The sequence below is a fragment of the Chiroxiphia lanceolata genome, chromosome 3 (assembly GCF_009829145.1).
Source record: "Chiroxiphia lanceolata isolate bChiLan1 chromosome 3, bChiLan1.pri, whole genome shotgun sequence".
NCBI lineage: Eukaryota > Metazoa > Chordata > Aves > Passeriformes > Pipridae > Chiroxiphia > Chiroxiphia lanceolata.
The window spans coordinates 13,958,678-13,980,297 of NC_045639.1; the positions used below are offsets into that span (position 1 = coordinate 13,958,678).

Genomic DNA, 21,620 nt, shown 5'->3' on the forward strand with positions numbered 1-21,620 from the left:
GGGAATGCATCTGTATTCATATACATCTTGTAATATGTAAAACAGTGTAATTTCCAGTACATGTCTTCATAAGTAGTGGATAAGGTACCTTAAAAATATGGTCTTAAAATGCCTTGTGCACATAAGTTTTCCAAATATAAAGCGTAGTTTTGCAGTTAACTTTGTAATAACTGTTTGGATTATATGACACTGTGTTGCTATGCTATCAGCTTATCTAGGCAGTTTTCATATATGCAATTTAATAAGTATACATCTAACTGACTGCTTTATTCATTAAGACAGAGATTGATTCTGGTATTTGATAGATTATTTGCAAAACTTTAAGGAGCTAAACTTCAGGTATAAGACATGCTTTTTAGAGGAGAATGTCTTTCACTGGCTTTTTTTTTAAAACCCTTCTGCTGATTCAACCAAGATAAAAAATGTTTTTATTACTTATAGTATGGGCTTTGTTATGAACTTCTTGAAAGGAGTTTGTAGAAACTCTGCAAACATAATGTTGCATTCAAACTAACACAAGGTTTTTAATCATAAAACATTAGCTACTTTCTCCTCATTTAAAATGCTCAAAATGCTTGTCTAGCAACTCTAAATGTATAAAAAAGCTGTTTGTTGTATTAATAAATATACAGGAATTCCTGCTGATAATGCCTGCTGTCTTACAGCTATTGAAGAAGGATTTTGTGGTGTTTTTATGAATTTCATTTGTCAAATAGCCTTTAAAAGGATAGATCTGTACCTTCAAAATGAAGCCAGTTGGCAGATTCCAAATAGCTGAGCAGTAAATGTATGCTTATACATTTGTTGTGGGATAGTGGCTTTTTAAAAGGACCTGTTTTATAGAGGACTGAAAACATGCTGTTGATGACTAATGATATTCTGTCTCTGAAATATTAACTTCTACGGAAGCCAGGTTATTTATGGGAAAAGAACTTTCAAATATCATGTCTTTGAAGATGAAGCTTTTTAACTCCGAGAAGTAAATTTTCTTTTGAGTCATAAAAGTAGAAAGGGTCTTAAGGGCTGAGCATATACCTTTGCTTCTCATTTTGTGAAGTCACTACTGAGATGAGAACATATAGTAGCCTACTCACTTTAAAGATAAATCTGTAATGTAATCAATATGCATAGACCAAGTAATGAAAGGCAGGGACAAATTAGGGGTGGGGGAGGAGGGGAGGAATTTGCACTGATGGTCATTCTTCTGCCCCTATGAACTGCTAAGACTATTGACGTGTCGTAATTAATACTTATGTGTACTACTTACCCCCAATATACGAAGGAAAGTAAGTGGACTATATGATGTGGTTGCTTCCAATGTAAGAGGGCAAAATTGGTGACCCAGGATGTCCTTCCTGCTGCCTTGTTCTTTATTTCATGTTTCTTCCAGAATGACGTGGTAGACTTGAAACTCTCTTGTTAATCATTTGTGATAATTCAATCCATTGTACTAATTAAAAGTATAGTAGTAGACTTAAAAGGGTAATATAGTGTAGCAGATGGAAAGGAAGCTCAAGCAAATTTTAAGGAATATACTCAATATACCCATATCTGGAAGACCTGTTCAAGAATAACAAACTGTGTGATTACACTATAATATTCTGTAGTCAAATATGGTCTTACTGCTTTTGATTCCTGTCCATAAGTGTGATGTGTGGCAGCCTAAAAGATACTTTGATGTCTTAGATTGCTTTTTCTCTGCCCAGTTCTTCTTGTGCTAGGGAAGCTGAGTAAATGCCATTATCAGAGCCTTTTTTTTCATTTTTTTTCCATTAGGCCTTATGCCTGTCATTGAAATTGGAGGCACATTATAGTTCTTCTCAGTAAGACTTGTAATTTGTTAAGAAATGGTGTAAGAGATTTGACTCATTCCTGAATGGCTTTCATCTTTCCAAAAAGGCTGTTCTTGTGCAGTTCTAATACTGATCTCAAAAGCCATTATCTGAGGTTATAAAAGGATAGGTACTGAATGGAATACTTGTCTTCCTCTATATGCATAGCAATACATTATTTATTTGCATGGACACTTAAGGCTATTGCATCATGACTCTTCAAAAACACTTTATTGCTTATGAGTGTCCAGAACAGAAGCCTTTCCTCTGTGCCTGTGTTTAACTGTAATGGAAAGTGGTGATTCTTGCCAACACCTGCAAGAGGGACACAAGACTCAAAAAGGTAAAAACAAACAAACAAAAAGAAAAAGAAACCAAAAACATAAAGTCCCAAGCCAAACATAGTCTATCCATACCCTCCTCCCCCACACCAAGGAACCCCAAACTCTCAAGCCATTGTAATATCTGTTATAGTTGGCATGATTTTCGTTAGACCTTTTCAATAATCTAAACTTAAGAAGAAGGAACTGAGGAAACCACAGTACCCAGTTTTCTGATTCTGCAGCTTCCATGCTCTCAAATTCCTAGGCTTGCCTATGCCTGGGAAGCACTGTGGTTTGGCTGGGTTTTAAAAGGTGTAGTAAAAGTAATGTCTCTAGTTCTTGTTTAATCAACTTGAAAAAACTTGGTTCAATACACATATGTTGAAAATTGATGCATAGCAATACAAAATATTCTGGTTGTCTTGGAAAAAAGTGGGGTAGAAAAATTCAAAGCCGTCCTGAAACTTTAATAAGTGTAACGCTGATCTGCCTAATAAAGGTGACAGATCTGAAGATTCTGAAATGCTTAAATCAGCATTTGTATACAGAAGATGTGTTTTTATTCGATTATTTATTGTAACTGTTTTGAAACCAATATAAAGATATTGGTGATAAACTCCTTAGAATTTGAAAAGAGATTAAAGGACAAATGTAGGATATGCAAAAATGTGCTGCAGTGGGGTGAATGTGTATCTGTGCCTGCATGTTGTAGTGCTTAAATATAAAGTTTACTCATTTTCATGTGAGTGTGATCAGGCACAGATGAAAGGAGTTATATTTAGAGAACAGAACAAGAGTTTGTCATGATGTTTTAGGAACTTACCTGCCTTTCTACCATCTCCAGTTTAATGATTTTTTTCCTCAGGTAGCACTCATAACTATTACCTATTGCATTGTACAGAACAGTGAGGTTGCATAACCAGCTACTGAAGATTACTTAAGTGTTCTACTCTACTTTGTAATAGGTTTTAATTAAAGATTTTTTTAGCTGGGGGGAAGAAAGAAAAGAGCAATTAAACATGCTTAAATATTCTACTTTCAATTGTAAGCCTTAGTTTTCCATGTTGCTTCTAGATCTTATTGAGGATGAATATTTGTTCTTTAAGTTTGGGGATTAGAGAAAGGAACCACGTAATTGCTGAGTGATTTCATACAGAACTATTATGTTTTCAGGGAATAAAGCAAATATTTTATTACCCCTGCCTCAGTTGTAGGCAAACTATGAAAGTTTTATATTAATCACCGCAGAAAAGAGATTGAGGGGTTTTTCTTTCTCCTGTCTGACCTCCATCCAGTGGTTTGCCAGGGAGCAGCACTAGGAGGGATTCTGCTCAGGGAGTTGCATGCTACAGTAACTTCAGGCACAGAGGAGACCTTGGAGCAGGGAGGTTTGGCAAAGTTACTTTAGTGTTTAGTTGTTGAGTAGACAGATTTCTGCAGAGATGCAGAAGGAAAGCTGGGAGAAGAAACACGTTCTGTGGAAAACGTTCCCGAACATGTTTGCTAAGTCTTTTTGATGAGTGATTGTATAATGGCAAGCATGTGGTAGAACTTGATACTTTCTACACCACTACAGTAAAACCGTGGTGATAAAGCATGAAAAAGTTACGGTGAGGGAAGTGGGTTAAAGTAGTACCTGTGGAAGAGATGCAGAGTGCTTGTTAGCTTGGTCACAATTCTACATTCTCCAGAAATAGATACCACTGTTTAAAACCTTTCATCATTATACATGTACACAAAGAAGTGATGTTTGTTCTTAATGCTAGGCTTGTGTTAGTCTGAGGAAGACAAATACAGAAAATACAAGTGGTACAAGAGAAGACAGTAATGAAAGTGGAAAGGTTAGTGTTTTTTTTAATTCAAACTGCTAACACTCCAGGTGGGAAAGTTTGTAGTACTTGAGGGATGACTAGAAGATTAGTCACACGCAAAATGGACTGATAAACTTGGACGAGAGAGAATCAAATGCATTTCTTCATTTAATTCAACAAATAACCATTTTGTATCTTCTTGACTTGAACTTGGCTACAATGGTTTAAAGAAAATTAATTTCTAACATAGTTTTCATGTACCCTGTAGGCTGATGGTCAAGAAATATGATATAACCTGGGAGATCTATCTGAATTCTAGGGCTAGTGTTGAAAAGAGTCTGTCCTGCATGTAATTTTTATTGTAAAGTATATTTTAGTACAAGTGTTCATGAACTAGCACACTGAAGGCTCAGCAGGTGTAGTTCTCTTTACACTGCTCAAGAAGCTAAAAGCCATGTACTTTGCTCACCCTTGCGAGCAATTACCTTAGGAAAAATGAGTCATCTCTTTAATGTGGACCATTTGGATAACTTACTGGAGTTGCTCAGTCAGCTATCCTGGTAAAATAAGGAGACAGCAGTTGACTGGACAGAGGAAGTTTGTAAACTAGTTTTGCTGTGGTGGCCATCATCTCAGAAATGGGATATTGTTGCGTAAAAGGATAAAAATCACTTATCTGACCCTCAGAAGTGCCTGTGGCAGAGCTACTTGCTGAATGCAGAATTTAAGAATTTCAGTAACTTAACTGTAAGTGTCCTTTCATGTAAACACAAGCCCATGCCACTTTGACCAAGTTACTGCTACTATTGGACAGCCTCTGAGTTCAAAACACCATCTTCTCCCTGTGCAGTGGCTGCAGGTCCATGATGCTTCCCTTAAGTAGGTGAGCTTTGGAACCAGGTCAAGCTCCAAAAAGATATTTTAGAGATTTTTAATCATTGTTTAACTTTAGGCTGATCAGCCCTGTCACTCTTCTGGATTACCGTGTAGCAGGATGAGAGTGCCCATAGAAAGAAAGGAAATGGTGTAAGTGCACGGTGAAGGTACATCAACCTGCTACTCCAGCAGATTATGAAACTGTGGCTTTACCTGCACTTTATGGGAGCTAATTAACTTGTTTTGGGCTGAGATCCACAAAAGTCTTCAAAGACTCGTCATTTCTGATTTACTTCTTAACCACAGAAAGAGTCTTACTCATTTGAAAGTAATGAGAGTAGATTTGAACTACTAAGATTTGGGGGTTTTTTTGCCAATAGGGTTAAATCTATATTTATTACTCAAAACAACCAGCTAGATCACCTGTAATTTTTAAACGTGCATACAAACATAATAGTTGCATCTGTCATTAGTTTCTGAGGTTGTCAGTATAACTGTCTGTTTGAACATTTTGCAGTTGACTATTGTTCTTCCAGAGACTGTTTGCAAATGGCTTATTTGATTGCTAGGTGACTAAGCATGCAAGACAAAATCCAATCTTTGGGGGTTTTTTCCTTCTTGAATGCGTTTCTGAAATTGGAAGCCAGTGAAAAATGATCGACCTGTAAGTAAACATTCTGCTATCAGGGAAATAGGTGAGAAAGAGCATGTTGTTAGCCTTAAGGAATCTTACTTTAGCAGGAGGTAATGGTGACTGGTGCTTCAAGCCAAGATGAATTACCTGTGCAGCTTGTAATTTATTGAACCCTGTGGTCTTCCAGAATGATCCAAATTGGAGTTACATCATGAATGTATTTGACACCTGTTTTTCTTTGGAAGCAGTAGCTCACCTTAATATCTTCACCAATGGGCTTTTCTTCTGGTTATAAATACCTGTTGTGTGAGCAGTTAGAGACTAAGATAAATGCTGGGCTCACTTGCACGTTTGCTTGAACATTTAACTCAGAAGGCTGTAAAGTTCTTTAGCAGGAGAGGCTCATCATGCAACTGAATTCCAATTCCCATCTTCCTGGACCATACAGCAGAAACTGGCATTTATCTTTCATGTGAGGCAATTATATCATGTCACATGGTACAGTGAGTGAAGTTTTCTGCTAAAATAATAAAATGAAAGTTTACTGTGAAAGTATGGAGCCTACTTATTTTCTTCTGGTAAAAACCATCATTAGTTCATAAAATGCATTCTTGAATGTAACATAGGCTAAAATTAACTGATTTTCCTTTGAAGGCACTAACTCTGAGAGTCTTCCATTTTTTAAAGGCCTTTTGGAAGGCTGTAGAAATAAAAAAATGTGTGGATTTGGATTTTTCTATTCCATTAATTAAGTGTGCTGTGTAGATAATTTGCTATGCTATGTGATACATAGAATTTATCAATGGGTGGAATGCCAGGTCAGGTTTGTATCACAGTAGACCTTATACAGTAAACCACAGGAGATTAGACTCTCAACTCTTGCATGATTCACTCCACTACCTAGTTGCTCTTCAGATTTTTATATTTTTGCCTAAAAATCAATCCCTTCTCTCTTGCCTGTAAAAGCGTTTTTCATGTATCTGAATAGGAAGACTGTTCTAAAATTGATTTCCAGGCATTACTGAATGCAAGATTTATGCTTTTTTTTTTTATAATTGTAACAATGCAGCTGCATTTCTTGCTTGTTGAGATTTGTGACTCTGCAGTGAAATTTCTGGTGCTCACAATCGATTCATGATCTCAATGAGGGGATTGCCAGCAGAGACATGGAAAGGTCTTTAAATCATCTTCATGTGCCTGTCTTGGAAATATCTATCCTAAAATGATTAAAAATATTTCTGGGACAAATTAATAGGAGAAGGAAATTATGTTAATGATTTGAACTTCTGGTTTTTTGTCCCTATTGAAAGTGTTAGTTCACTAGTAAGTAAAGGGAAGTGAAAAATCATTTGTGAGCTCAGAGGAGTGGAAAGAAAATATAGGTGAAGGGGCTAATATGAACTGCTGCTTCTTTTTTATCAGATCAGATGGGAAATGGGTGTAATGTCAGAGGGAGTATGTCCCTGGTGAAATTTTGAAAACCTGGCAATTCAATGGAGATACTTTAATTATATGGTTTTTCATAAAACACTTGCAAATTTGCAACTTCACAGATCATTATGTCCTTGCAAACTAGCTTTGTAAAATGCTTTTCCTCAGAGCTAGTTACAACTGAACCAGTTGCTCTTTGTGTGTTCTGGAAAAAAAAAAAAGCTAACACCTGAAAATGAAACTTGGAATCAAATATTTTTGATATGACCTCTTAACAGAGAGACTATTTACAAGAGCATGTAGTGACGACACGGGGGGAATGGCTCCAAACTGCGAGAGAGTAGGTTTAAATTAGATATTAGGAAGAAATTCTTTACTGTGAGGATGGTGATGCACTGACACAGGTTGCCCACAGAAGTTATGGATGCCTGATCCCTGGAAGTGTTCAGGGCCAGGCTGGATGGAGTTCTCAGCAACCTGGTCTAGTAGAAGACGGTAGGGGGGTTGGTTCTTTAAGGTCTGTTCCAAAACCAACCATTCTATGGTTCTATGATTAATTATTTTTAAAGTGTTTTCTGTATGCAGAAAGTGAACTCAAAGGCAAAATCCTCATGTAACCTCTGGAGTATAAGGATCTTAGACCTCTATTCAAGTTCAAGTAGTAAAAAATACACAGAAAAGCTGACTTGTGAGAAATACTTCTTATTTCATGAAGCATCCTGTGGCCATTTACAAAGAAAGTGCTTAGAGGGTTTTCCAAAAATCCACTTCCCATTAATCTTGCCAGAAACTCTAGTGCAGTATTACTTAGGGAGTTTAAACTGGGCCAGTATTGTGGTGCATACAAATTCAAAAAAAAAGGCCACACACAGGAGATAAGTGAATTAAACTAACAACATGAAGTTGTTTTTTTGCAGGAGATTTGATGGTTGCATGACCAACTAAGGGAATAATAGAAAAAAGGACTATAGAAGTGTCTCTGTTTGCCAACAAATGTCTGCAACCATGCAACAGTGTGTTTGTTTCTTTTCCACCAGAGATTTCTATATTTTTAATACTGTATTCTAAGCTATGATCCCTAATTTAAATATGTCTTTGTTAAGGCCAGAGCAGAAATGTCTCCAGACTTAGAGTTTTGTTTTCTGTAGGATGCTCAACATCAGTACCCAGGAAAAAATAAAAGGATAAATGTGTAGTGTTGCTTCTCAGAATATGCTTCCAGGGTCTAGTTATCTATCACTCAGGGAAGGGCATCTTGAACCATGAAGGGTGTCATTGTGTTTAATTGCCTCTACTGGCTTTTAAATCCAGGCCATTTCTTGATACCACGTGAACATTCTGGAACCACGTAAACCTTGGCAGCAAGATTTAAAGATTTTATGAAATATGTCTTTCTTTTTGTTTTTCTTCATGGAAACTGAATATCTACAATAATAAATGAGAAGATAAACTTACCATGAATCACATGAAAAAGGCATGAAAGGACAAGAACATAGTGCTTCTTAGCTCTTGCAGCCATAAATAGCAGATTGTATCTACCACACAGGATTAAAAAAAAAAATATAATATTAGTATCTAGATAGTACAGTGATATTGAAGACAAAAGTCATGGATCACTAGGCAATCTGTAAATGCTGTTATCTGCAAGTTTTCAAATTGAAATAGAAGATAAGCATGAGGTAGGAGAGACTCAATGCAAAGTACTGCAAACACTATTAGTATTCAAGTTTCTGAAGGCTTTAGCTGTTTTAAAAGGTGGTTCTTTCTTCCTTTTCTCTAAAAGGAAGCTTCTGGAAGGGGCAAGTAGAGCAAAACTGCAATGATGATATGGAGAAAAAAGATATTGAGGCATTGAGAGGAGAGACTTCTAGTGTCCTCTGTGCTACTTACAGCCTTTCCCACCTGTGAGGATGTGATATCGCTTGCAACCTCTCCTTTGCAACCATATTATATGGAGAATGAAGTGTGAATGTTTTCCTCTGCTTAAGAATTAACTCTAGATTGATACAGACCTAGAAGCGAAGGTCTGTAGGTGAACTTCTCAGTTTGAGCAATGAGATTTGCAAGTCAAACTTTATGGAGTAGGGGCTTAAGAGTATCCACAGAGGGAAGGTTCTTAGAATGGGTATTCCCTTGTAGCTCCCGTGAGTGTGCTGAAACTTCTTCAGGTGTTGTGGGAAAGCAATATAGAAAATATACTTTTAAGATAGAAAATGTCTAATATTTAATACAATCACTATGCAGGTTAAAGTACCCTTGGCATATGTCATGGGATTTTTAGATTTATAGACTTTTTGGGGGGCATACTTATAATTCAGCATTGATTTAAAGGTGAAACGTGAGCAGAGGGAAGGGAGAAAAGTCCAGTTGCCATTAGCAGGCTCTACTTCTAGTAAAGTCGAGCTATTTGCTTTATTAGATGCAAAGCTAGTTAACGTTGGAAGACTTTGAAGTACTACTCTGAATATTTAATTAAAGCCTCAGATATTATGCAAAACATGCTCCTATAAAAATTCTCCTATAAAAATGCTACCTTATTTCAGGGTTATAGTGGATTTTGTAAGAGAACTTTACAGAACAAGGTGGGAATTTATTGGTATAAAGAATACTGTAACACCATACAGGATAGTTAAGTATTCTGACCTTTATTAATGAAAATATACTTAGTAATTTAGAGACTTTAAATTTAAAAACTTCAGGGAACAATCATTTGAAGGTTCTCTGTTACTATATTATTGGATCATCAATTGGAAATGCTGTGACCTGTTGCTGCTCAGAAATTGTGACAACCATCTTCAGTCTTGGCATGAATTTGTGCGTGTGTGTGTATTTTTGTTGCCTTTGTTCTTTGATTAAGCTTCAGGGCCTTTGGGGGTGGGTTTTTTGGGGTTTTTTTGGCACTGCTTACATCATGTTGCCAGAAGGTCTGAAAAACTAATTGCTGGGTAGCAAATGAGTGATGCAGCACAGTGTAAAAGGAGGTAGGGCAGAACTGCTCTCTTGTTGGTTTGAAGCACTCCGGTTGCTACCCAAGTTCAGACTTTTTTGGATCTTGGTCATGATGTGAATTTTGATTATCTGGACACGTTTCACTTTCCTTCTGAGAAAGACTACTGAAAATAAACAAATGGCTTGTGTTTGCTGTTTTGGAAAGGTGTGTTTCGGTGAGGAAGTGAACTTTAAGTTTCTTGGGTCCTACTGCAAATGTATTGTCCGAACTTTGGCCCTTGGCATATGGGTCTGCTGAGAAAATGGTGGTAGATATGTTCAAAATATATTTAGATGCACACTTAGAGAACCGTATGAAATTAGATTTATTATGAAAATTGAAAGTACTTTGTAAGGGAAGTTGCAAGTATTTCTTAGCTTCTAGCTTGAAACCCATTTATAAATATATATATATAATATATATATGTACATAAAAAAATGCAATGTTATTTTTGTGGTTTTCTTGAAAATGCTCAGTACATAGTCCCTGATGAAATATTGTCTTGAGCCCCAATTTATGTAAACCAGCTGAAATCCAATATTTGAATCTGCACTTTTCAGTTTTAGCAGTCTTTGCTACCTTCAAGTGTCTTTGTTCCCCCCTGCAAAATACAGCAAAACTAATCAGGGAGAATCATCGGTGTATGTGGCTTTGATTGGTAAAAAGAATCTTGATCTGAAGGCCAGAAGACTGTTGGTAGTAGGAAAACCTTTATTCATTTTTTTGGAATAGTAAAATTTCATTACCTGTTTGTAGTGTAAAGGTGTTTGTAGATGTGTTAAAAGAGGAGTGGGTGGGTGGCTCTGTGTGTGGTGGCTCTTTGTTACGTTTCCCTTTTAGAATGTTTGGACAATGAATGTGCTGGTAATAACTTGTTTAAAAATTAGTAGAAATGCAAATCTTTTCAAGTGGTATGTCACGCATTCGACACTCTGGAACTAATATGTTCAGTTGGATCTTATTTTGAAGACTACCATAGCACCAAGTAGCATAGCAACAGCTTTCTTTTAAGAGATGCCCAGTGAATATGTGTATAAGATGTTTCTTGTGTTCTGTATTCACTTCTGTCTTCCAGTCCCTCCCTTATTTTTGTCTCTCTTGGTTTCAGTTCTGTGATTTTTTTTTTCTTTTGCTTCTCTGAATATATTCTCTGCCTCATTCCTTCTTTCCCTCTTTGCTTAATTTGGTTCCTATTTATTCTGCCTGTATATTTTTCTTTATATATGGTTAGATGAATGCAGAGCTCAAGGAGGCTGAACAGTAGTAGAGATTCTGTATGCACCTTTTATTGTAAATCTGAGTAAAGGCTGGAAGTAGGAGAAGGAGGTGAAAGACTACCTTTTCCTGCTTTTCCTGTACTTTACCTTGCTGATTTCTTCAGGTTACTCTTGATTTGTCTGAGGAGAGTGCTGTATTGCTGTATTTATGTACAATAAAATTGAGAGAAGTTAGTCTCTTACTGAGAGGACAGGAAAGGCATGTGAAGAGAAGTGACTAAGGAGAAGCCTAACTAAACCTTGGGGACCTAAAGACTTGAATGGGTGAGCAGTGATGATATGATTAGTGGAGCTGAATTGTAACTTGAGGAAGAGACATGATGGTGTTTGGAACATCTTGGCGTTTCCTAGGATACAAGGTGATGTTCAGCTGCACAATGACAATGACCTATTGGGCAATCTTTGTTAATTCTACCGTTGCAACTCTGCCTTTTTATTGTATTCCCTTTCTTTTCAGCATTGCTGCAGGTTAAACACAAATAAGGTTTTGAAGGGAATTTAACTGAAAACCAGTTGCATGCATTATCTACCTAATGCATTCAGCCTTTTGAATTTTCTTCCTAATGTGAGGTTTGTTTTGCCTGTGCTTATCCTGCTTTCATATGCATCCTAAATGATGCTGATTCTCAGTTGTTCTCCTGCCCTTTGATGGCTTGATGTTTTGTCAGAAATTCTTTTCCTAATTCACTACTGAAATTAGTTGTTAGTCTTCAGGTAACTTAAGACAAAAATGCTTTAAATTAATTCAGTGGGAGAAAGAATGGTGCAGAAGCATGAAGGTATGTGAATCCCCCTGCCAGGTGAGTGCTGTGCTGAACTGAGACTTTACAGCTCATCTCGTGAAGGGAACAGTTTTAAATGCTCTTGTAACATATGATACAGCTGATGCTGTTGCAGTTTCCATTTCAATACAGTTGTTCACAGTAGTCAGGCCACTGTGCTGCTCCTTGTTTACATGTGTTATGTTTTTCAGTTGGGAAGAAACAAATTATGCTGTTCTTAAAAACAGGTAATTGCTTTATATGCCTAATTGATTTTTTTTAGAAATTATAATGCAGATTTGATTGAAGAAAGACTGTGTGTGATCTGCAGTTGGTTTCTGGAGATACACATTTTTATGAAGTGGAGCCATGTAGTATATGAATATCATCACTTGCTATGTATTTGCAAAATAAGTATTTGAAGCTATTTAGTAGCGTTTGTCTTAAGGAATATACTGGTGGATTTTTTTGTTATGAATTCTATATGGAAATTTTTTTCAGTGGCTATTGGGGGAAAATTGGTGTGAGTAATGAATACAGGTCAAAGGGAAAATCAGAAATTATTGTCTAAGGTTATTTGAGTATTTGGTGAGGTTTTTTAAGTGAAACTGAGAATTTTATTAGATTTTTGCATATCTTTCATAAATTACGTGAGCAGTCTGAAAAACATCAGTGTCTTTTTGATTTGTTTTTTATTGACAAAAACAGTTTGACAAAACTGAAATGAACTTGCAAAATATTTTATCCTCAAATATGTTTATGCTTTTAAAAAGATTTTGGATAACAGTTCTGAACTTTTTATGTAATATTAAAAAGGCAAATACATCTGTTGCATTCCACATGATTATTAAACTCTCAACTTGGGTTTATTTGTTTTTTGGTTTTTTTTTTGGATGCTAAATTTTGTCTTCAGTTTAGCAGTAAAGTATTCTGTAAATAAAAAAAAATGCTGAAAGGTCAATTATTTCTTTTTCAAATGTGCAGGTGTGCCAGGAACAGGTAACTGGAAGTTACAGGAATGGGAAGAGAAGTTGCCTTAGTATTTTAACTGTCTGTCTTTTAATCAGCCTGTATTTCCAGTATTTCTCCAATACTGTGGTTGGAGGATATCCTAAAATGTAGTAACTCTTACAGTCAAACTTATATCAGCTCTGAGAAGACCATAATTTGCATTAGGTACCTTGGTATACATTGCCTTATCTAAAGTGGGAGGGTAAGAAATAGAGAACAAAATTATAATAATGAACAGGAAATTATTAATATTGCCTTCAGATTCCTCATTTATCTACTGTAGATACTGGGTCCTGTTTTGTTTCATCTAAAATTCCATGTTTCCTTCCACTGTCTTTAACTAGAGCCAGTGAGAGCCAGAAATAATCTTTAGCAGTAATAGAGCAAAAGGAAGAAAAATATCTGTAGTGTATGTGTTTGTGTGAATGGTGGAAGGAGTTCAAGTCTTCTTCTGTTGTCCCTCAGAAAAATGGTTGATTAAAGCATGCCATGGCAGAGAACATGGTAGAAGAACTGAATATCTGATTCCTGTGGAGTTCAACTCCCTGACACTCTGTCACTTAAGTTCACAAGATCCTCTCGAAAATATTTCCTTCTGGTACTTTGCTTCCTACCGTATAAACTTGGCTGCAGTAATTGCTTTGGTTCTCCTTGATCTCCCCAGATCCCCCCCTTTCTTTTACTATCAAGGAATTCTTAGCAGATTTGGGAATAAAGTACTCTGATATATGAGCTTGTGGATGGTGCTTAGTATTTGTCAGCCTTCTCACACAGAATAGATAAAATATGGTTCTGTAATGCTTCTGAAGATATAGGATAGATTTTTTTACAGAAATATGTCTCAAAAGTAACTTGAGTCAACTTCATGATATTTTATACCATGTTAGCCAGCAAACCAGAATTTTGTGCAGCATGGAGGGCTATTAGAGACAAACCCTTGCCAACATTACTCCTAGTGGGTTGTGTACTCTAGTCCAAGAATAAGATCCTTTTACCAGTAGAAAAGATTAGTGAAGTTGCATATTCAAAGATATGAAGGTGTAATATAGTTGAACTAGGTTTTCATTTTTTCTGAGTGCAAGTATGCAATTCTGTGAAACAGTGGCTAATAGCTGGGGATTTTAAAATTCTTAGAATGAGGGGGTTTACATTTTGCTGAATGTTTACATTTTGTTCTTGCAGAACAAGCAGAATTTCTCTCAAATGTAATCCACAATATAATTACAACCTAACATCTTTTGCCTACTGCCCATTTTCTTATAGATGGCAACCTTTTCAGGATAGGTATTTAGGCTTTGTTCATTGCATGTGTTGCTATCCTTTCCCAAAACCCAATTTACCACCTGATAAGGTACTCTAGAGGTATTAAGATTGTCAGGGTGAACACAGAACAAAACTGACATGATCAAATAGCAACATTTCCTAGGCTTTCCTACCTGCTTTCCTTCTAAGTGCATATCAACAGTGCCTAAAAACCCATAACCTGAGATTCAGGCTGTGTTCAACAAAATACAAGGAAACTGAGGAAGTTTGCACTTAGTATCCCACCTTGTCCTTCACCCCTAAGTAGTTACTTTAGCAGAGAGTGGCTGAGACTTGATACAAGTTGCCTGGACTTACCCTGAGCAGTTTTGATCAGATGGTCGAAAGAGACTCTTCTCTGGACATCCTTCCTTCCCGACTGATGTGGAACTGAGTGTTTAGCTTTCTGGATATTTGTTATTGGCTCAACCACTAATATTATCCCTTGTAAAGCCAGTTTGCGGCATCACTGAGGTCCTAATGAGTAAAACAGACACAATGTTGAGGAAAAGGTTCCTGGTCAACAGTTTTAGTCCAGTTTGGTAAATAAAAATGGAATTCTTCCACTGGGGGGAAAAAACCCAAGTGTACCATTTCATTCAAACATCAGTGGCAGTCTAGTGGTTCCTTTCAGTTCTTAGTGAAATGATTTGCCTCTCTGCAGTATTACAAATAAAATTAAACTTGTCAGTACTCGAGCAACTACAGATTTTTATGTTGTGGTCATCAATTCTGGTACTTATAGAGTCTAGTCTGAGACTAATCTTCATGGTTTGGCTGTGGTGGAAGTTACATGAGTGTTGAAATTCTTGAAGAGAAGATCATATTTAAATAAGAAATTGTTTTTCTTATTTGCAATACATATTTACATGATATTAAAAATCCTTGCTCAAGAAATAAGTGTATTACCACTTGACACATGGACTTCTTGCATTTTTTAAAATATTCATAAATGGTATTTTGCATTTAACTTGCTTTGTACTGTGCATGTTGTTATAAGGTTTAGTTTACTTTAGTGCTAAGATTTGGGTAAGACTTGGTTGGGGATTTTTTTAATTCTTTCTGCAAGGAAATGTGTATTTAACACTTACAGCAATAGAGAAGAGAGTATTAAATAACATATTTTTTTAGAGATTCATGTCACCTTCATCAAGATGAATGTATTTTTTTTGCCGTATTTAAATTACTACACTTTATAAAAAAATAATAAAAAGATATATATATAGTAACTTGACTGATTGAAGAGCTTGCATGCAGATAGTGCACTTAAAAATCCCTGTCCAAGTAGATTGTAAAGTAAGGTTACTTGTAAATGTATTCAAGCAATATGGTAATTTATTGGCAGGAAGAAATTTCACTGAGAGTCGTATCTATTACGCTTAAATAAAAACAGGGTAGCAAAAAACCAAGAGAGAGGAAATAGGTAATTCATTGATTGGTTTGGATTAGAAGGGACCTTAAAGACCGACCAGGTTCAACCCCCTCTGCCACAGGAAGGGACACCTTCCATTAGACCAGGTTGCTCAAAGCCTCATCCAACCTTAAACACTTGTACGGACGGGGCATCCATGTCATCTCTGGGCAACATGTTCCAGTGCCTCTCCACTCTAATAGTGAAGAATTTCTTCCTAATATCTAATTTAAACCTACTCCCTTTCAGTTTAAAGCCATTCTACCTTGTCCTGTCACTACAAGCTTTTGTAAAAAATCCTTCTTCATCTTTCTTGTAAGCCCCCTTTAGGTACTGAAAGGCTGTAATGAGATCTCAATGGAACATTCTCTTCTCCAGGCTGAATGCTCCCAACCCCCTCAGCCTTTCTTTGCAGGAAAGGTGCTCCAGTCCTTTGATCATCTTGGTGGCCCCTTCTGGACTCACTACAGCAGGTTCATGTCATTCTCCTTTTTAGGGCCTCAGAGTTGGATGCAGTACTCCAGGCAAAATCTTTTTGTGTTTGCTTGGTTTTTGTCTGTTTTGCTTTTGGGTTTTGTTTGTTAGGTTTGTTTGGGTTTTTTCTTGTTTGTTTTCGTTTTAAATACATTTTATGTTCTCCATGGAGTCATCTTCTATTAGAAAGTTTTGGACAGGATCTGCTTCTTGGAAGAGTCTTGATCTGAAACAGAATGGAATCCATGACCTTTCCACCCTACTGTTGGAGCGTGTTTCTGTCTATGCATACAGAGGTAGAGGAGAGCAGAAGGACCTGAAGCCATGAAAATCAGTGGAAACTTCTGTATCCTTTGTAATCTCCTGTTTCCAGGAGATTTGCAGAAGGCAAATGTTATCTGCCACATTACCATGTTACAGTATTGTTTTATGGTATCAGGAAGATTTATCACAGTAAAGGACTTCTGACTGCAAAATCAAGGGTTCTGTCCCCTCTTTAAAGTAGCAGGGACCTTGAGTGGTCATTTAGTCCAATTTCTGCTTGAAGCAAGTCCCATTTGATCAGATCAACCTGTGGTCAATATGATAAGGAGAGAACTTGTGAATTAACCCCAGCCTGTTAGAGAAGTTCACAATTGCATCTTTGCTGAAAATATGGTGTTTCTTTAATTATTTGGTCTAAACAGTGTTTACCTCCTTTCCCTATGTATTACATTTTCCAAGCTTGTTTTAGAAAAATAGTAAAATTGTTTGACATTCATTCTTCAAAAATACTTCTGTAACACTTGCTTTTCAACGAGGTAATCCTGTGTTTATACACTGCATACATAATTTTCTCTGGTCCAAACTAGTGAATTTAGACATAACTAGCTGTTATGTCTAAATGTGGTCTGGAAATAGGTTCACTCTGTGTGCAGCCCAGGCTGTTAAATATTTTTATATGGTTTCTTTTTCTGCCATTAATTAGTTCTAAATGTTAAAAGTTTGATAGCTCTCAGTCTTTTTTCTTTTGATTTGAAGGTAAATCAAACAAGGCTATTCTGAGAATGTATGCTAATAGTAGCAAATGAATCATTTAGTAGTATGGTTAGTTTAGGTTTAAGTTTTTGTGGACTCATTTATTCTTAAAATTTTTATTTTTGATAGGTAAGGTTTTATTTCTTCCAACCTTTCTCACTTTTGTTTAATCAGTCACTTCAATTACTAAAAGTAGGTTGAGGTGTCAATGCTGCAAGCCAACTTTATTTTTCTTTTTACTAGAGTAAATAATAGGCTTTTCCAAATAACAGTAGAGAAATAAATGCCAGAGAAATAGTGCCTTCTGTATTTAACAAATACATGTTAATAATCTGGCTATAAATTGACATTACTGGAAATTGCAAAGTTTACCTGTGGGGAATGTTAATGATTCACTAGCTTTAAATTTGCTGGAAAGGTAGAGAACAATTTGCCTGGAATTCTTCACACAAGAGGCAAAGATCAAGTGTGGTCCTCACGTGGACTTCTTCAGCACAGTTATTGTTGGTGGTAGGATGTAATCCAGGTGCACTTCACTGGCTTTACTGAAACACAAAGGTAGATACAATCTGTGACCAGGAGGCAGTTGACATCAACTCTCAATGCAGCGTTCATAACTCACCACTAGACCAATTAGACAGCAAGATAAGATTCTTCTGTTTCTTCTAGAATTAGTCTCTATGCTTTCAAGAGTGATCCTTGAAGATAGGCATTTGAATACTTCCTTAATTAGCATCTGACTGCAACATTGACAGAAGTGTGTGTTTTTACATTCTTGTTAAAATGCTGTTTGAAAGTCTGTTTATACACTTTCTAATTGTGGTATCTGCTCATGCAAAGCATCTGTAAAACTTCCCTTGAAAAACTGGATTCGATTAAAAGTGACTCAGGGCATCAGAAAGCTGAGTAGGATTTAACTTTTCATTAAAACAGTTGCAAGAATGTTACAAAGCAGGTTCCCACAGTGCCTGTCTGTCCCATCTGGCTATAGCCCTGGTGCTCTTAATCCTTCACTTTGATAAATGCTAAAAGTCACACGGTCTCTGCATGTTTGTCTCAAAATCATTGTAGTAAGTCTCACTGTACAAAAGCGTTCGTGTTTATCTGCCTGATGCTGCTTTTAGTTCAATTAAAGCAAGGAGAAGTTACAACTGTGAAGAGGGACAGGCTGTGGCAAGCAGGGCGTTAGCCTGGGAGGGGGTCTGTATTAAAGCTCTGCGTTTCATGTCTGGCATTAATTATTGATACTCTGTGGGACGCTAGCGCAGAACAAATGTGGAAAATGAATAGTAACTAATCCTATGCTATTTAAAAGGAAGGAATTGAAAACTTCCCTTGGAGTTCAAAAGTGTATACCTTTGCATAAGCATACCTTGCAAAGTGTGTACCTCTGACTTGCAGCACCATCTGATTCTGTTTCTTTGCGCTGCATGAAAGTTGAGAAGAAAGCAGGTATTATTTTATCTGTAGTTACCTTGTTATCAGCGGTTTTTCTAATGCAAGACTAATATTTGTGAATTGTTCTTCTGTCTGCATTCTAACATGGGTTTATTGTGCCTTGGGGCAAGTCATCAATCTGCTCTTTGTTTCCATTCCTATACTCGTACAGTAGAAGTAATACTCCCAATCATTAAAATCAGTTTATTTGGCTGGTCTTATGAAGTGTCAGGAAGTAACTAATGCAAGCATTAATATGTGTTGCACAGATACATCCAAATTATGCTGCACCAAAGTGTTTAAAATCTGAGCTATTGACCTGTAATGTCATCTAGGAACTTCCAAGTTGGTTTTGTACCATCACAGATCTACAGTAGAGATCTGAGAGACAGAGTTTGTTCCCTGTTTTGTTCAGCTGTTACTAGTTTGCCGTGTTATTTAAACCTTCTGTGCGTGATAAGAAAGAGTAATGTGTTCCCAAAACTGTGAAGTTTGTATTAAAACTTCCACTTAAGCCAGGTTGTGCCTAATCCTGCTTAGAAACAGATCAACAATACATTGCTCCTTATAAGTTGCACTGGAAAACTTATGTTACCAAAGACATAATTGTAACTGACAATATTAAGAATCTAAAATAAAAAGGCATTTGATCTAAAATCTGATCTAAAGTCCTTAGCATTTGGTGTTTCTTTGAAATATTCGGGACCATGGTCCATTTATTTCTGGAAAGGTGTGATGGAACTTAACAGGGCAAAGGGGGATAGGTTATTAGCAGTTACCCTTTCACTATTTGCATATTATAAATAGGATTAATTCATATAACTAATTCCAAATGCAGAGTAAAGGTAGAACTGAGGCATTTAAGGTGGGATGAGAAGGAAGTCTTAAAAAAAAATTGTTGTCATGGGCTAAACAGCCTAATAAACAGTGCTTCAGTACTGTTTCAATACAATTGAGAATGAAACTTTAGTATAATAATAGTAAAATTGTTCACTTTGCTATTTCAGCACCAGATGATAGAATAGCTGTTTTAAATGTTGCTCTCCATAGGCACTTCTTTGAGACTTATGGGTTTAAAAAGAATGTGAATGGAAAAAAACACTGAGTGATAGGCTGAACAGATAGTCTTTGCCCTTAAAGCACTTATTAATTGTAATATAGCCCTTAAAAAAATAAGAGTAATAGTTTTGGTCCAAGTTTGGCTAACTGAACTAAAACTGTGCAAGAAGGGTCAACAAGAATGAAAATACCTAGAAAAAGCAAATTACCGATCTGGAACAGAAAGATCTTTAGAAATTCCCTACTGTTGTAGGAGGGCATGTGAGAATATATATGAAAATGATGCTATAATGGAAAGGAAATATAAGCAGTCTCATATATTCATTAAAACTGAATTTTGAACATCAGTTACATAGGATGATCCTAGAGTTACCTTGCTTTTCAGAGGCTGTACTATGGTGTTTAATTTTATTAATACTGGCAGTAGCCAGTAGCTTGTGGTTGGACATGCATTATAACATATAGACCAAAACATGTAGTACCCTTACATCATATTTTGGAATCTGACAGAAAAATCTTATTTTTTTTTTTCAAAAGAAAGTTTTTGTGACAGGCATAACTTCTGTACTGTGATTCATATGCTGTAAGCCCCAATTGATTGTGACTTTTTTCAGTCTTGAAATTTAAGAATTTTACTTTGAATGAGTAGTTTATAATGTCCACTAAACCGTAACAATACCAGGAAGCAGGCATGTTTCTTGATCGACTGTTGGTCCTGTTGTTGTCTGAGAAATATTGGATGTGAGTAAATGGAAGAAAGGATTATTTTTCTAATGAAAAGCTAATGTCTGTATGCTTTTTTAGCCTGTGGTAGGTTTAGCAATGATTCAGCAAGCTAAAATGTGAAAACCACAAGTTGATCTATTTCTGGACAAAACAAATCAAACAGAATCTAAAGCCAGATTTGAGTTGATTTGCATACTCTACCCCATGAGTCCAGTGAGATCAGAGTTTAAATTAGGTCAGCATTTGGACTAGTTTTTGGAGAGTTCATCAGGTAAAGACCAATCTTGTCAACTGCTCTATGGAAAATCTGGTGCTGGGTTTCACATGCTGGGTTTCACATGCTTGTGAAAAAGCTGAAAGGGCTTAAAGATTTCTTAGAAGGCCCTTAGAACTGCCTGGAGTGAACCTCTGTAATACAAAAGGCTGAACACACCTATTCAAAAGTTATCCAAAGAAACAGCTGTATCTTGAACTCCTGCTTAATAAGATCAACAGAGAGGGTGATGAATGAATGTGCAGAGGTTGGAGATCTCACCAGGGTGCTGGGAAATGGACAGTCCTCAAAGTAACAATCAACATTAGTGTGTGATGGAGCAGATGACAGGGCTGTCATCTTGTTCTCAGAAGTGAGTGGTGAGTTTCTGAGGTGAGCTTTCTCAGATTTTTCTCTTCAATAGATACCAGTCTCAAATCTTCATGGAAAACAAAGTCACATTTTTTAATATAAAAACAACTTGACATTTTTCAGTATACTTTTTAATGAGCATTGCTCTGAGCTATGTTATAATGAAATTTGCTTAAAAGTAGAACAGGCTGGTGATACTTGGCAGAATGATGTGGCATATGGTAAAACAGTTGTGATTTATTGGCAAGTGCTCTCATTTTTTGAAAGAGTGGCTTTCAGCACTTTCTTGATATTCAGGTCTTTAAGGGAAAGAAACCCGTACTGAGAAGTATACATGGGTTACTTTGAAAGGTAAGGCCTTTTAATAAGGGTAGGAAAGGAAGCTTTCTAATTTGTTCTTTGTTTTACATGTGGCATCTGACTTTAGTCAAGATTTTTATCCCATTTTTCACCTTTTTTAGAAACATCAAAATACACTGTAGCTTAAAGGTAAGGGAGCATTTTAAACTTGTACAAGATGGGATTTCTGGGGCTGAGATCCACTTATTTCGCTGTACCTGTCTATTTCTATGTGAAATCCTTGCACTTGACCATATCCTGCAAAAACTACTGCTAAAGTTATGA

The 21,620-nt window shown here is 36.4% G+C and overlaps 1 protein-coding gene across 30 annotated transcripts in view; it reads left to right on the forward strand.

The window, feature by feature from the left end:
- Nucleotides 1-21,620, forward strand: part of NRXN1 (neurexin 1) — a 711,718-nt gene that overhangs the window by 150,630 nt on the left and 539,468 nt on the right. The gene's annotated exons all lie outside the window — the stretch shown is intronic.